This window comes from Sinocyclocheilus rhinocerous, unplaced genomic scaffold (genome assembly GCF_001515625.1).
Source record: "Sinocyclocheilus rhinocerous isolate Xijiao unplaced genomic scaffold, SAMN03320098_v1.1 scaffold1624, whole genome shotgun sequence".
In the NCBI taxonomy this organism is placed as follows: Eukaryota; Metazoa; Chordata; class Actinopteri; order Cypriniformes; family Cyprinidae; genus Sinocyclocheilus; species Sinocyclocheilus rhinocerous.
Window position 1 is genome coordinate 718230 of NW_015639527.1, and position 16344 is coordinate 734573.

The following is a 16344-nucleotide window of genomic DNA, read 5'->3' on the forward strand; positions in this document are numbered from 1 at the left end:
TATAACCCAGCGCTGGGTTAAAAAGGGACAAACCCAGCTATTGGGTTGTTTTGACCCAGCGGTTGGGTTGTTTTGAACCCAAAACAACCCAACCGCTGGGTCAAAACAACCCAATAGCTGGGTTTGTCCCTTTTTAACCCAGCGCTGGGTTATATTTAACCCAGCATTTTTTAGAGTGTAAGAGACTTCTTTCAAAAACATAAAAAAAATCATACTGACCCATTTTGCATGCAAATGCATAAACTTAAGTTGCAACTGAGTTAAAATTTTAACTACAGTTTACATTGTGGTCTTCATTTAGTTGTTAGATTTTTTTTTTTTTTTGTCTACAAGAGTCTTGAAATGTGACCTTTTTTTCCAATGTCAATAAATATTTATTTAGTTAGTTACAGTTTCAGTTAACATTTGTCCAGTTTTCTCTTTTGGCCCAAAAAATAAATTTAAATAATTTTTATTTTATTTTTATTTTCTGAAAATTATGTTGCTCCCCAACTTTTTTTCAGTAACATCCCGATCTCTTATACAAAGGTTGCATTCCTTTCTTATTGCTTTACTATTTTACTCTACACAGAGCTAAAAGTGCATGTCGCGATGTATACGCAGCTGTTTAAGCCATCGACTGCATGACAGAGGAAGAATTTCCAACTGTATATCAATGAACAGACTGATGTGTTTGCATCGACCAATGCTTTGAAATCAATACCCGGTATGTTAAGACAGAAGGTGTGATGATGTCTTTTAAAAGAGCAAGCCGTAAGGCTTAATCAATGCACGCCTTTCACCTGCCGAGACTTCGGAGGTTTCTTTGCTCATTATAAACTACGTGTGTGTGTCCATGTCTGTAAACACAGGTTTGTGGATAGAGCTGTTACCTAGTGTACACGATGTGTATGCATTATTATTATGATGCTGCTGTGGGTACCATGCCACTCCAGGGACCGAGACTTGAGAGGCCCCCTTAAAATACCGTGCAATAATTGGAATTGCTTTATCTTTAGTCTCATCAATTAATGTGCAATTTTCCATTTAATTACCAACTCGCTCACAAAATTTGCAATTAAAATGAGGCGAGATAACAGCGAAGATGCCTGTACTGCTAACAATTTTTATTGGGTTGATGGCAATGTGTTAGATTGTTTTGTTCGAACTTGTTACTAATGTATTGGATTTAGTGACATTATTTATATAATATAATATTGTAATATTGTAAATAAAAAATATAAAAATTGTAATGTCTGTACACAATTGCATTAAATGGACAATCTGGGCATTTTATATTTAAAACATTTTGGCTTAAGATTTGTAGTCGATAGGGCTCCAATTACAAATTTGTATGCAGACATTGATGTAATCCCTGGCCTCAAAATGATTTTATTTTATTTTTAATTTGATTTGATTTTACATATTACCATTGTATGGAAGTTATTTTTTTGTGAGTTTAAGTACAGCAGCACCTAGTGGTATGTCATGGAATTGTTTCAGTAAAGAACTGAGGAAAGCTGCAATTATATATGAAATATTATGCAATTTGTTATAAAAGATAAAAAGCACAATAATTTTCCTTTTGATAAGTATGCCAGTATATATGAATTTGGTCGTAAAACAGCACTGTAAATAATCTTGTATGCCACTGTGTTTCCTTCAGGATCTCCATGTGAAGCTATCCCATGATGCAACATGTGTCCCCAGCACCAGCATTGACCATGATGGCCACACAGAGTGTCCCTCCACCATCGTACCAGGAGAGCCAACAGGTCAGTTAACAAATAAACTGTTTTTTTTAATTGATTATATATGGATTATTGTTGTAATAAAGATAATAAACTGATCACTCACCTCAGTAGCTGCATAATACACTAAATAGTAATAATAATAAAAGCATTCCAGCCTAACCAGATTTGGAGACCAAAGAAAAAGGCTTTTTTTTCTCAGCAGGGTTATCACAGTAACCTGTGGTTTTGTCTCAAATTGTGAATGTGAGAAAGGTACATCTGTAGTTCTGTGCAATGTCAATCTTCATTGTGCTTGTCCTGAGTTAATGAGAGGGACACAGAGCAGCTTTTTGTCCCAGAGCCCCCTCTCCCTGTCCGGCTGCTGTATCCCTCCGGCCTGAGGATTAGCGGCTGGGGAGAAGAGAGCAGCGCGCTGGTGGAGACATGCAAATGAGAGCTAGTTAAGTGTGAAGAAGCTCAATTTATTTCCTATTTGAGGCTGGGATTAAGACTTCTAGCTTCCTCCCTTACGTAAATCATTTTTGTTCTGGGGAGGGAGACAGGAGGGGGCTTGCTTTCAAAGCTGCATCACGAGAGAAAAACAGGGCAGGAGAGACGGGGAAGCATAGACAACAAACAAGTTGTACTCTCTCTCCCACTAATGCATCCTAAACAGGGTATTTGTTCATCTTGGCAATGTTTTGATTGCTAAAGGGCAAGACCTCTGCCCACCTTGACTGCCGGAATTTTATTTGATGACTAGGTGAAACGTTTTCCTGCAGAAGCTGACCTACGTAAAATATTAGGGGTCAAGTGCCTCAATCTAGATTCTGGATTTTAATGAGACCATATGCTGCATTGTCAAGACAAACCGAGAGAATGCCGAGACATTGGAAGTGCCTTCCTGAATATGAATGCTGGGGGAAAAAAACATGTTTCCTTGCTAGCTTTTGCCTCAAGTTTTTCTAGAACTTTATCTGGATGTGTGCCGTTTTCCCTCCTTTGCGGAAAAGATAACAAACCAGATTACTATGCGCACATTTCTGCTCTTACAGCCATAAAAGCACCGTAACCCATAAGAAAAACACAGAAGTGAGGCGTTCATAAACTAAATCTGATAAGACGACAGTGCCTGGCCATGAGCCACCAATAACATGCACATGAGCAATATGATCTTGAACAGCATCTTTGGCTCACCGGCGCAGAGGGGCTAAAAGCGCATTCTCCAAACATGTTATTTAGCTTATCTTTGTCAGGAATTATTAGCTGATTTTACATTTAAAGTGCCCCTATTATGCCATTTTTAAGGTTCCTAATATTGTTTTGGGAGTCTCCTACAATATGTTTACATGCATGCATGCAAGCGTTTTGTGAATCCCACGTTGAACTCCCCGAGATGAGAGAATCAGTCGTCAGTAAAATGACAGGAACACAAAAAAAGAATGGGGTTGTATTGCTGTGGTACAGTGGGAAAAAAAAGAATTTTAATCACTGATTCTTTGCAGCCTCATCTTTCGGAAGTGAAAATAAAACAAATTAACTTTCACAGCATAGGACACAGCGTCTTCTCAAATGTTCGGCTGTACAACTTTGAAGATTGTTTACATTCACATACAGCTACATTACACACTGCATGAAAGGCAATATTCGAAATGGCATAATAAGGGCCCTTTAAAAATAATTCCATAAATCTTGAAAAGGAAACTTAATTTGATTTGATTTTAAAAAATCTGCACATCTGCAGTTATTTTGTATTCTGTATTTCTTCAGATGACAGGCACTACGCAGCAAAACTCAAAGGCCCAGCATGTCCACCTCTCTGCAGCCTCAGCGGCTGGGGCCACACAGGTCAGCGTGACCCTTGACTCCCAAGCCCAACTGGAGTCAGATAAACGAGCCGTTTACAGGTGAGTATTATGCAGTAATGCAGCCTCTTATTAAGGACATCATTTATAAGTAAATCTAGATTTGTACGTTCTCTAAATAAAATGTAAGCTTCTGTGATTACAGATGCAAAACATGATGCAAGGATGCTGTGTGGTTGCTAAGGTGTTCTGGTTGGTCACTAGGGCAGTGCTAGGTGGTTGCTTACTGGAGAAGTATAAACAAACAAACAAACATTGCCATTCAAAAGTTTAGAATCAGTAAGATTTTTTTTTATGTTTTTGGAATAAGTCTCTTAAGCTCACCAAGACTACAAAATACAGTAAAAACAGTACTTATTTATTTATTTATTTTACAATTTAAAAACTGTTTTCTGTTTGAATATATTTTAAAATGTAATTTATTTCTGTGATGGCAAAGCTGAATTTTCAGCTGTCATTACTTCAGTCATCAGTCACATGATCCTCCAGAAATCATTCTAATATGCAGATTTGGTGCTCAAGAAACATTTCTTATTATTATCAATGTTGAAAACAGATTTGCTGCTTAATATTTTTGTGGAAATCATGATACATTTTTATTTAGGTTCCATTAATGAACAGAAAGTCTTTCTTGCTTTCTTTCTTGCTCTCTTGCTTTCAAAAATAAATAAAAAAATTGTACTGACTCCAAACTTTTGTAACTGTAGCGTTTATGTATGCCAAAGTATGAAAGTTGTGTTCCTTTATTTTAGTTATTTTTTCCCAGTGAATATTATGTAGGTACCTGTACACCATTGTTCCATCAAATATAAATAATGCAGTTTTATAGTTATTTGAAACCCTCATAACATATTGATCTAAATACAAGCATACAGACTAGACGCTTGATTTGGATAGCAACACGCCTGCATAAGTCATATTTCCTCGTTTATTCATGAAATAAATAAAACATGGCACACTGACACTTTAAATACTTAAAGCCTCATTCCCAAACCTCCCCACCCCGGTTGATTACAGCGCGCCTGTTTGCGAGCTGCATGCATATTGTAGCATCGGCGGTTCTTGTGTGAAGGCAGCCGTGAGGGCTCGTTCGACCGGCTGCAGCGCTGGCTATGATTAGCGGTGTCTCACGGCGGTGTGGCAGAGGCCCGTAGTTTCACGCTAACCCCTGAGGCAGGTCTGTGAAGGCCTGGGCAGGCCTGGGGCTCAGTCTCTCAGCTCCTCAGAGAGAGAAAGCTGCCTTTGATGTGAGCAGCCAGCCGGGGGCGGCCTGCAGGCGGTGTGAAAAAAAGCCTAGACTCAGCCTACATTCACACTATGTACACACACACACACACACACACAGTGTTTGCTCCTACTTCCCCATCGTTCCTAGTCACATATACTCAAGCACAGACTCAGCTTCTCACTTATAAATCTCACCGGTTTCATCCTACATGACACATCTTAAGTGCTCTAAATATTCAAAGGCGCAGCAGAGAGCCATCACTCATAACTTGTTCTGATTCTCATCCAAATGCACACCAGCACAATGAAAGAGCACTGGTGAGGTAGAAACCAAAGAGATTTGTATTAAACCTGACATCTCGTACTGCCAAGTGTCTAATGCAATTTAAGTGCAAATATCCAATAAGTGCAATTTAGGTATACTGTGTATAAAGAAGAAATGTATTGTTTAGTAAATGTAAATTTTGCTACTTTGTATTTATTTAGTTGTTTCATAATATATGCAAATCTAGCCATTTCTCATAATTGCAGAGTCAATGTTATATTAGCCAAGCAACCATGCATACATGTTGAATCTATTGTTAGAACGAGAATAAAAGGTGACAAAACTGTTTATATATTCATTATTTTTCTAAATAAATGGAGAGCATGAAGCTGACTTTGATGGCATTTCAGTCTGGTAGAGTGTGGTGCTTGCAACATCAAAGTTATGAGTTTGATTCCCAGGAAAAACGTACTGATAAAATGTGAATATAAGTAGCTTTGGATAAAAATGTTTGTCACCTTCACTTCATTCATTTACCAAATTTGCATTATACACTTTCTTTCAAAAGTTTGGGGTCAGTTTTTAAAAAAAAATAAATTATTAATTTCTTTAAGTTAATTAAATTGATCAGAGAAGACAGTAAAAAAACATTTGCATTTATTTTAAATAAATTTGCATGCTGTTTTGTTTTGTTTTATTTTGTTTTGTTTTGTTTTTACTTTCCATTCATCAAAATGTACCATGTTTTCCACAAAGACTGTCTTCAACATTGATAATAATGTTTCTTGAACATCAAAACAGCATATTAAAATGATTTCTGAAGGATCATGTGACACTGAAGACTAGAGTAATGGCTGCTGAAAATTCAGCTTTACCATCACAGGAATAAATGACATTTGATATATATTTAAATAGAAAACAGTTATTTTAAATTGTAATAATGTTTCACAATATTACTGTTTTCCACTCTTTTTTTTTTTTGATCATACAGTATATATATATATGCAACCTTGCTGAGCATTAAAATTTCTTCCCGACCCCATACTTTTGAATATGAGTGTGTATTTTTTAACAGTATATTTGCTCTGCATTTGTTATGTTGGGAAGAAAGCAACATGATATCTCACCCCCAAAACTATTGTGGGTATTTAACAGAGCAGAATGTTTCATGTATCTGTTTGTTTATAGTGCATCCTCATGTACTGTTTTGATTCAATTTGGCAGGTTGGTGTTTATTTCTGCACCTCTCGTTTCTCTAATTGCCGGTATTGCGAGTTTGAGTTGTGGAGTCAATGCTCTGGTGTGCGTTGCTTAATTATTAACAGTGGAATAAATGTGCGATACAGTAATTATCTTAACGAGTTACTACACTCTCTTTTAAAGCATCCGAGACCTTCTCTTCTTATTACAAACGTGGCAGGGGGTCACTTTCCTGTGGGTTACTTGTGACATATCCAAAATTAGGTCCAATAAAATCCAGCATCCAGGAGATGAAATTGTAATATGTATCCGTAGAAGTTCCTGAGGGTGTAAAATTCAGCACTATTCCACAATGATAAGAGTGAGACGGAGGTGGGTAGAGTTTGATGAAACTAGGCATATGTATATAAAGTCAGGCTTTTAACATGTTTTCCAATCCATCATTCTTCAGGCAAATGAATTATAATATCAACTCTAAATATTATAATATCAAAATTAAATGAATTAGACTTTTACTACATGCAAATCAAATGTAATCAATATATTCATGATTTGTGTCCATTATAATCCATTTTAAATCCTTCTAATTTAGACAACATTTCTTTGAAAAACTGTTTTGTGTGTACAGAATTTTATCCTGATGCTTTGCACCTCAGCCTCCATCTTTTGAAGTATTTGTGTTTATGTGTAGTGTTCAGACCCCCATAGGTGTGGTTATATTAGGGTATTGAAATTCTGAATGGGGTTTATGCGTGTCTTTCCCTTCTCGCCGTGACTCAGATTGGCGGATGCTGAGTGGATTTGCATTGATACTGGATTTCAGTCTCATGGTGCACAGTCATGCTGTCTTCATTGAGCTCCAGTGGATCAGAAGTGTCTTGGACTGACGGAAGAGAAAGAGAGAGAGAGAGAGAGAAAGATGGAATACAAAACAGAAAAGAAGAAAAGGAAAAGAAAAGAGTTAGAGAACAGCTTTAGTAGACCCAGCAGTAGCAGCAGCGCATATCAGTCCCAACAGGAGTGCTTTTAATTTGACAGCCAGAGAGGAAATGGTGAGCCAGTTCTCCCCAGCCGCTGTAATGCACCATAAATTCTGTTTACATTCGCTGTTGGGAAGCTCTCACAGTCATTTGGTGCCCAACATCTTAACGATTCTCTCTCTCTTAGTAATGGTGCTGAGATTTCTATACCATACAGAAGAAGTCATCTTATCTGAGCCATGGATTCATCCTGAGAGCGAGTCAGTCCTGATCATGAGTGTCAGGCTAAAGGATGTATATTTGAGATTGTTACTGGCAGATTATAGTAAATAGTACTCAAAGTATCTCAGGAAATCTCCAAGGGCACATTTATATCTGAGTAATATTTTGTTCCTCAATTTAAAACCGTAGACGTCGAGTTTTATTCTGTTTCATCCTGGCTTGTGTCTCCAGGGTGCAGAGTGTTCTGAACTTCACAGACTGACTTTCTGAAGATTGAACGTGTGTGTTCGTGTTAGCAGAAGCTACTCAAGTCTGTGAATGAATCTAATACTTGTTAGTGGTGTTTGCTAAGGCAATATTATTGCTCAGGGCTGCTCAAATCTCTATAACTTTTGAACATTATTTCATAGAGACTTAGCAACCACCCAGAACACCTTAGCAACCACATAGCAATGATCTAAAAAACACCCTGACCAGCCTAGAAACTACATACAGTTGCAATGTCCTATCAACCACCCAGGTCGGTATAGCAGGACTATAAAAAAAACAGCCAAAACACCCTAGCAACCACATAACTGTCACGCCCCTGGACTCTTTGTGTTGTGTTTTCCCTCCCCAGGTGTGCTGTGTTCCCTTTTAATTAGTCATTCCTTGGACCTGTGTTTTCCCAATCACCCAGTGTTTAAAAGCCCCAATCCTTTCAGTTAGTGTTTGTCGGTCCTCAAACGTCATTCCATGTGTTCCTGTGTCTCCTACGTTCCCCGTGTGATCATTAAAGACTGTGAATTGAAGTTATCTCCGTGTTTCCTCGCTACTTGCATCCCGAGAATTGTGACAATAACAACATTTTACAAAGCATCCAGACCAGTCAAGAAATGCATACAATAGCAGTGCCCTAGAAATCACACAAAATACCCTAGCCCAACCACCGAAATACTGAGAACCATAGCAGCTGTATAACAACACACTGGCAACCACATACCAACACCCTAGCAACTACTCAGAACACCATAACAAACACATAGAAAGCCTGATACAGTAGCAACACTCTGGAAACCACCTAGATCACCATATTAACTGCATGGCAGTTTTACGTTTACTTTAACGTTCCGCCTGGAAACAAAGATGCCGTGACTCCAAACCCCCTCATGTTAGAAGAAAGCTGTCATGTTTACAACTGTGACAATGAGCACTTATCAGGATCAACTAAATTGCTGGAAGTATGTGAAATATTTAAAGTTCGTGGCATAGAATCTTTAAAATACGTCCAAGAGTTTTACACACGGTCTGTTATTGTGGGGACATTTCCATGCCCCTAAACATGACGCGGCACAAAACGAAACGTGATTGGTTGCTTTACCTGTCAGTCATATGGCCTCTTGGGCGGTCCTTGCCATTCAAAGCGGCCAAGGTTCCCAGACCTTCTGCCATCAGTCTGAAGGCAACGCGAGACTACACTCTACTCAGAACCCTTTAGTTACCTTATAGCAACATCCTGGCAACCACATACCAAAGTCTTAGAAACTACCCAGAAAGCCCTAGCAACCACATAGCAACACCCTACAAACCACCCAGACCAGTCTAGCAACCACATGCAGTAGTAACGCCTTAGCAACCAAACAAAATAGCCTAGCAACCACATAGCAACAGTCGAAAAACTAGTCAGAACCCTCTAGCAACCATAAAGCAACATCCTGGCAACTACATACCAATGTTTTACAACCTACCTAGGACACCGTAGCAACTTCATAGCAACACCCTACACCATAGTTACCAATAGACTTCAATGGAACTTGCTACCATAGTTAGCTAAAGATGCATTTGGGAAAAGCACCCCAGCCTAGCAACCACACACAGTTGCAGTACCCTTGCAACCACATAGAAACACTCTAAAACTACTCAGAACCCCTTACCAACCATATAGCAACACCCTGGCAACTACATACCAATGCTCTAGAAACTACGCGCCAGCAACACCCTAGCAACTACATAGCAACACAAACCAATTTGAACACCTTAGCAGCTACAATTTTTTTTTTTTGATTGCTTTTATGTGGCATCTCTGAATTTAACCTCTAAATTCACACCTGTGGTCCAATGATAAGAGCCAGCTATAACAACAGGCCGCAGCTAGCCTTTACCCCACAAGTGAAGGAGAGAGCGGTAAAAACAGTGTTGAAAAAGAGCACCGCCACTCATTGAAATGCAGCAGTAGGGGTCCCATATAAACCCTGATGGCGAGTGGTGTGTGTGTGTGCTCTCCCCCGTTAAGGTTGAGCTCCAGACATGTAGCCTGGAGGAGGGAGTGTGTGTTCATGTGAATGTGTGTGTGTGTGAGCACTCTCAGCGTGAGGGCACCCCAGACTGGGTTTAATAAAGGCAGCAGCCACTGGCTCGCCCTGATTAGGATGGCAAAAATACCGGGTGAGCACACAGAGAGCACACCCCCATCTCCCCAGCAGCCCGTGGGTGGCCCACCACGCTACCAAAACAAATGCAGCTAGAGCTAGCATGAAAATACGTCCAGCTTTATTTTTGGACTCAGAATTGCTTTGATGTGCTTTTCATTTTCTCTGAAAAGATTTAATTATTTGCTTGAGACCTCTGTACTGAAATATTCATGACAAATTCAGCTTGAAATCAAAAAACAGGTAAACCCAATTAGGTTAAGCTTTAAGTTTTTCATTAGCTGACATTATGAAACCTAGTATTGGTCGAATGGAAATAAAAACGCCATGTCTGACTTTATTTGTCAGTTCGCTGGATCAGTTCTGCTGACTCTTATCTCAGTAAATGACATTTTTATGGGTTAATAGTTCCCCAGCTCCCTCCGTCCTGAGACCTCTGCACTGCAGATAACGTCTCTCTGTTCTGGCACCTTACCAGCTCTAGGTACCTCATGTAGTTTCAGGAGCGTACAGACGTAGTGTTAGATGAGATGAATGTCTCAGTAAAGTGCAGAATTACCATTATAAACTGATTATTTAAATGTAGTGCTTCCAGCATAATTTTTTACATTTTTTAATTCATAATTTTACACATTGAGATTTTTCTATAATTTAGTTTTTCTGAAGTTTCCAAAAAACGCACATAGTTTCTGCTGCAGATGAATATTATGAAATATAACCTCCTCATGAAGATAATGCAGCGTCATTAGACTCACTCCAGGGAATGTGAGTGTTCGGATGAATCTGTACCTTGTGGCTTAACTTTCCAATTCGATTTTATGCTCTAATTTTTGGGTAGTTTGTTCCTCAGCCTACTTGCCAAATCCTCTGAGAGCTAAATTGATAGCATCCTTTGGCTTTGGGCCTTTAGGGCTGTGTCCGGGTTATGATCCAGACCTGTGAAGAGAGAGAAGGGGAGAGATAACCCAGCCATACCCTCCAGGATTTAGTGTGACTGGGGAGGGGAGAGAGGAAGAGGGGCTGGCACGGCAGAGGGGAGCGGGACGAGCCCGGAGGGAGCGCAGATCGCCTCGCTGCTCAGCACTGCGAGCCTGTTTAGTATTCCTGTCACGTCAACTGGAGGGAGCGGCATTAAATTGGGATCAGGCAGATTAGAGTCTAATATAGCCAGCTATTAAAGGCTGCAAATGAGAGTGGTGGGTTACAGCCGGAGCCTGGGCCCCTCACCCAGTCTCAAAGCCTCTCTCAGTCTCTCAAACATGCTCCGCAAGGAAAAAAACAATACATATACACAGAATCACACATAGGATCGGATAGGTTAGGGCACTACTTTGGATACTATTTTGACAGTGTTTCTTGCTTGCAACAACAAACACAGCACAAGCTAATATGTCCAATTTGTGAATGAATGACTCTTATGAACAGCATCTTTTTTCAATTAAAAAGAGTCAATTAAAAAGATTTCAGAAAGGTTTTGATAAGTTATATTGTTTGAATCAGATTCACTCATTCAGTGAATTATTCAGTGTCATTACTGAGTTTGCAACTGATTCCCTCATTGAACATATTCAAAATGAACCAGGAATTGTTATTTGTGATTAAAGATTTTTCTGTACTTTTCCCCCACACTTTTCACCAAGGACGCATTAAATTGATCAAAAGTGACAGTAACAACTCTTACATTCTTACAAAATATTTCAAATAATTGTTTCAATGCTACATTTTAAGCACCACAACGGTTAACATTGATAATAAACACCAAATTGACATATTAGAATAATTTCTAAAGGATCATGTGACACTGTGTACTGGAGTAATGACTTTTTAAAACATATTAAAATAAAACAATATTACTGCACTGAAAAAAATGTTTCATTCATCCAATTAAAAAAAATTAGGGCAAGTTATTTATTTTTCATTGGCTCAAGTTAAAAAATATAGATGTGAATCACCCTAAATTTTTTAATTGGATGAATGAAACATTTTTTTCAGTGTGTTTGAATTGTATTTTTCACTTAAATAAATGCAGCCTTGGTGAGCATACAGATACCTTTTTATAACAACCTGAAAATCTTACCCACCCCAAACTTATACACATATATACAAATAATATGACTTATTTTTCAAGGTGGAAATATTGTTCCAAAACACAGTGACATTTATATGGTATCAATGCAATCAGGATCACTACTATGACAGCATCAAATGGGAACTAAACCACTTCTAAACAACCATCTTTACTGAGCAATTCTGCAATTTTGTCAACATAATTATTCCCCAAAATATTTTAATTTATCATCTTACTGCTCCTTAGTTTTGGTAGTGTCTGGATATGATGCATTATGATAGGACAGGACAGAGTCCTTATTGAAAAAGCATGACCCTTAATCATTTGTGGTGATGTTGTTTTCTTATTAATTTAATCAGAGTTCTGCATGTCAGGCTAGGCTTAGCTTTCAAGAGGCTGAGCTGAGTGAATTTTAGCTTTCATTAGGTCTGCTCTTCAGCAGAAACCTCTCTCTAGACAGACTTAAACCAGTGCAAACATATTAATTCTCTGATGATACAGGAAATGTTAATGCTGTTAACATGACAAATGTCAACTTGCTAGAAGAAACCTTTAGACGGAGCTTATGCCTACAATCAGATGAAGATGACAAAGATTATATTCAGCTGCTGGGTATTGTCATCTGTCCTGCCTGAAGCAAAGAAACTGGTTATTTTCTGGTTAACTTATTAAATACTGGTATACTGCTTATTACATACTGTGCAGTATATACTCTGAACTGATCCTACAGATCATGTGAAACATGGTGTATGAAAGGATATACACTACCGTTTAAAAGTTTGGAGTTGGTAATTAAAAAAAAAAATGTTTCTGAAAGAAGTCTCTTATGCTCACCAAGGATGCATTTATTTGATCAAAAATATAGTAAAAACAGTGAAATATTATTACAGTTTAAAATAAGTGTGTTCTATTTTAATATATTTTAAAAGCTGAATTTTCAGGAGCCATTACTCCAGTCTTCAGTGTCACATAAAATCTTTCTAAAATGCTGATTTGGTTCTCAAAAAAATATTTCTTATTATTATCAGTGTTGAAAACAGTTGTGCTACCTAATATGTTTGTTGAAACTATTGTACTTGTTTCAGGTTTCTTTCATGAATAGAAAGTTAAACAGAAATCTGAATCTTATCTGAAATAGAATTGTTTTGTATCAATGTAAAAGTCTTTGATCACTTTTTAACAGTAGTGCATATTTCAAAAAGTAGTATTATACAGTGTTTTCACAACCTGTTGACGTAGATGTGTTGAATTGTGTCTATTGAGTATAGCAATCTATTTATCTCTTTGGAAGTAAATAATTATTTTGAATTTTTAATCCAATTGTGTGTAAAAACAACTTTTTTGCTGTTTGATCAATTAATGAGTCAAGAGGGAATGTAAAAAAAAACTTGATTTTGCTTCTGGCTTCATTCCATTATTTAAAAATGAAAGGATATGTCAAGTGCATGGCATTATGGGATGCAGTAATTCACCCAGTGTGCTGTTTTGTCATTTGGGACTTTTTACATTTGCATACTGTGCACAGTTTACTGCACATTCTGCATACTATAAAAAATAATAATAGTTTGCCATCTCTTTCTGTGTCCTGCAGGCATCCTCTTTTTCCTCTTCTGGCGTTGCTGTTTGAGAAGTGCGAACAAGCCACGCAGGGATCAGAATGCATCACCTCCGCCAGCTTTGACGTTGACATCGAGAACTTCGTCCACCAGCAAGAGCAGGACCACAAGCCTTTCTTCAGCGAGGACCCTGAACTAGACAACCTGGTTAGCGCTCATCAGGCTCTTGTTGCTTCATTTGTATCACTTGCCGTTCTTCTAATTTCAGCTCTTTACCTGCTCTTAAAAACCTGTTTACTTCTTTTATATCTAAATTAAACATCTGCACTACCCTCTGCTGGCATATTTGCACTTTATACATCTTTTAAGGTACTTTAATTATTCAAATATCATTAAAACAGGCTAGAAATATGACATTAAATAACATTTTATTGAAAATAAGAAGTCAGAAGTATTAATCACAATGACTGTCAGCCACCCTTTGTCCATTGCTCTTTTTTTCCGTCTTTTGTTCTCGTTTCCTTTAACTCTCCCCCTCATATTCATCATCTCTCCTCTTCTGTGCTCTGCAAGACAGTTAACAGTAATTAGAAATTAAGGGAAGGAGGAGGAAAAAGGTCACTGTTCATCATTACCGGGGCGCTCGGCCGACTAGTGCTGCTCAGTCAATTAACTCTGCATCTGTGTGCTTTACGACACACTGGTCACACACGGGTCTTCTGTTCTCTAACTCTTCACCGCGACAGTTATAGCGCCCGCGCTGCGCTTCGTTCTTGCCTCCGAGAGATGGCACTGAGCCCTGATTAAACGAGCTGCAGTAATTGGCAGATTTATCTCCTCCTTGGCAAAGCATTTTTTAGCCCATTTGGTCGTCCTTGAGTTCTGACTTTGGACGGTGAATGTTTGAATGGGTAGTTGGAACAGAAAGTTCAGTCTCGTCCAACTGTATCAGCAGAACTCGAAAATGTTTGTAGCATTAAACAATGCAAGTAGGCAAATAGTGGCAGGGAGGGCTGGCTAGGGAACCTCAAAAACTGTGGGAAAAAAGTGAGAAAAACACTTCTGCTTTTCTTTTTAGTGAAGTGATTGTAGTTTATTTAAAGGAATAATTCACTTACAATTGATATTTTAATTTAATCACACTAATGTAGTTTCAGATCCATATAATATTCTTTCTTCCATGAATTGAGTTATTTTCCAGAATGTCCTGGCTGCTCTTTTTCATACAGTGAATGGTAAAAAAGCACTATGACAATTTAACAAAAGGTGCACAATACAGTATATAGGTCTTCAGAGTTCATATTATAGCTTAGTTTGAGGACCTGATAAAAAAAAAAAAGTAAAATTTAAAATAATATCTTTAAAAATTATTACCTGAAACAATGACATTGAAATGTATGTATTATTATCCTTTTATTTATGTATTTATTTATTTATGTATTTGTTTGTTTATTTGTTTATTTATTTATTTATTTATTTTAAATGCCAATGGGTATTGTACTGACTGTATTTTCTCACTTTGCTCGTTTTGATGTTGTATCTTTAATTTCATTTTTATTGCTGGCATCTTGCAAAATTATTGTTTAGGCCAGTCTTGTTATTGTTAATTATCATGAAAACTACTAAAAATAGTTTCTGGTAATTTAAATAAAGCTGAAATAAAATAAAATATAAATATTAGAAATAAAACTTAAAAACTTTGCCTTGCCTTGGCAACTACCTGAAATAAGTTGAAGTACTAAAATTGGTAAAACTAAAACTGAAATAATAATAAACTGAAGCTAAATATAAATATATTTAAGAAGCTGATAACAAAAATTCTTAAATTTAAAATGAAAACTGTAAATATTCAAAATAGGCATAAATACTATAATAATATAAATAATACTAAAAATAACTGGTTTAGACCAATCTAATGCAAGAATTTGTCATAAACTGATTCCTGCATCTACTTTTGTGTTGATGTAGATGGTGAAGGCGATCCAGGTGTTGCGGATCCACCTGCTGGAGCTGGAGAAGGTGACGAGCTCTGTAAAGACTTCTGCAACCGTTACATCACCTGCCTCAAGACCAAGATGCACAGTGACAATCTGCTACGGAACGACCTGGGCGGCCCGTATTCACCATCACAGACCAACCTCGGCCTGCAGCAGGTCACTCACAAATACAATCTCCCTAGACCTTCAGTCTAAAGGCTAAAGGTTGTTTCTAACACATAAACACAGTGTCGTATGAATGCACACACTCTCACGCCAGTAACATTTACACTTGCACGAACACAAGCTCCTCTCCCAGGGATGCAAAAGGTCACATCTGGCTTGCCCTCGCTGTTCCTGCTGAACTTTGCTGACCTCTGCGTGAGAAGACTTAAAGTACACACTTTTTTTGGACGTTTCATCTAGAGCAGTCAGTCGATTGTAATGAAATTAAAATGCCCATCAAATGACCAAATTAATCAGAATTAATCACATATACATTACCGTTCAAAAGTTTGAGGTCAGTAAGATTTTACTAAGGATACGTTAAATTGATCAAAAGACAGTAACAGTAAAGGCATTTCTAATGTTACAAAAGATTCCTTTCAAATAAATGTTGTTCTTTTGAATGTTGTATTCATCATAGAATCCTGAAAAAATGTATCACAAAAATATTAAGCAGCACAAATATTTAAATATATATAATTGTGTTAATTTTTATCGGGTTATATATATATATATATATATATATATATATATATAACAATTAATTTTAAACTAAAGTACCTTTTAAATGCCTTGTTAGCTAATGACTTCGTCTTGTTGTATTGTGTTAGTTTAGCAAAAGCATCTTCTGAAGTCTACT

The 16344-nt window shown here is 37.5% G+C and overlaps 1 pseudogene; it reads left to right on the forward strand.

Annotated features, from left to right (window-relative positions):
- The window catches only part of LOC107751393 (homeobox protein PKNOX2-like), a 65794-nt pseudogene that overhangs the window by 43393 nt on the left and 6057 nt on the right, over positions 1–16344 (forward strand).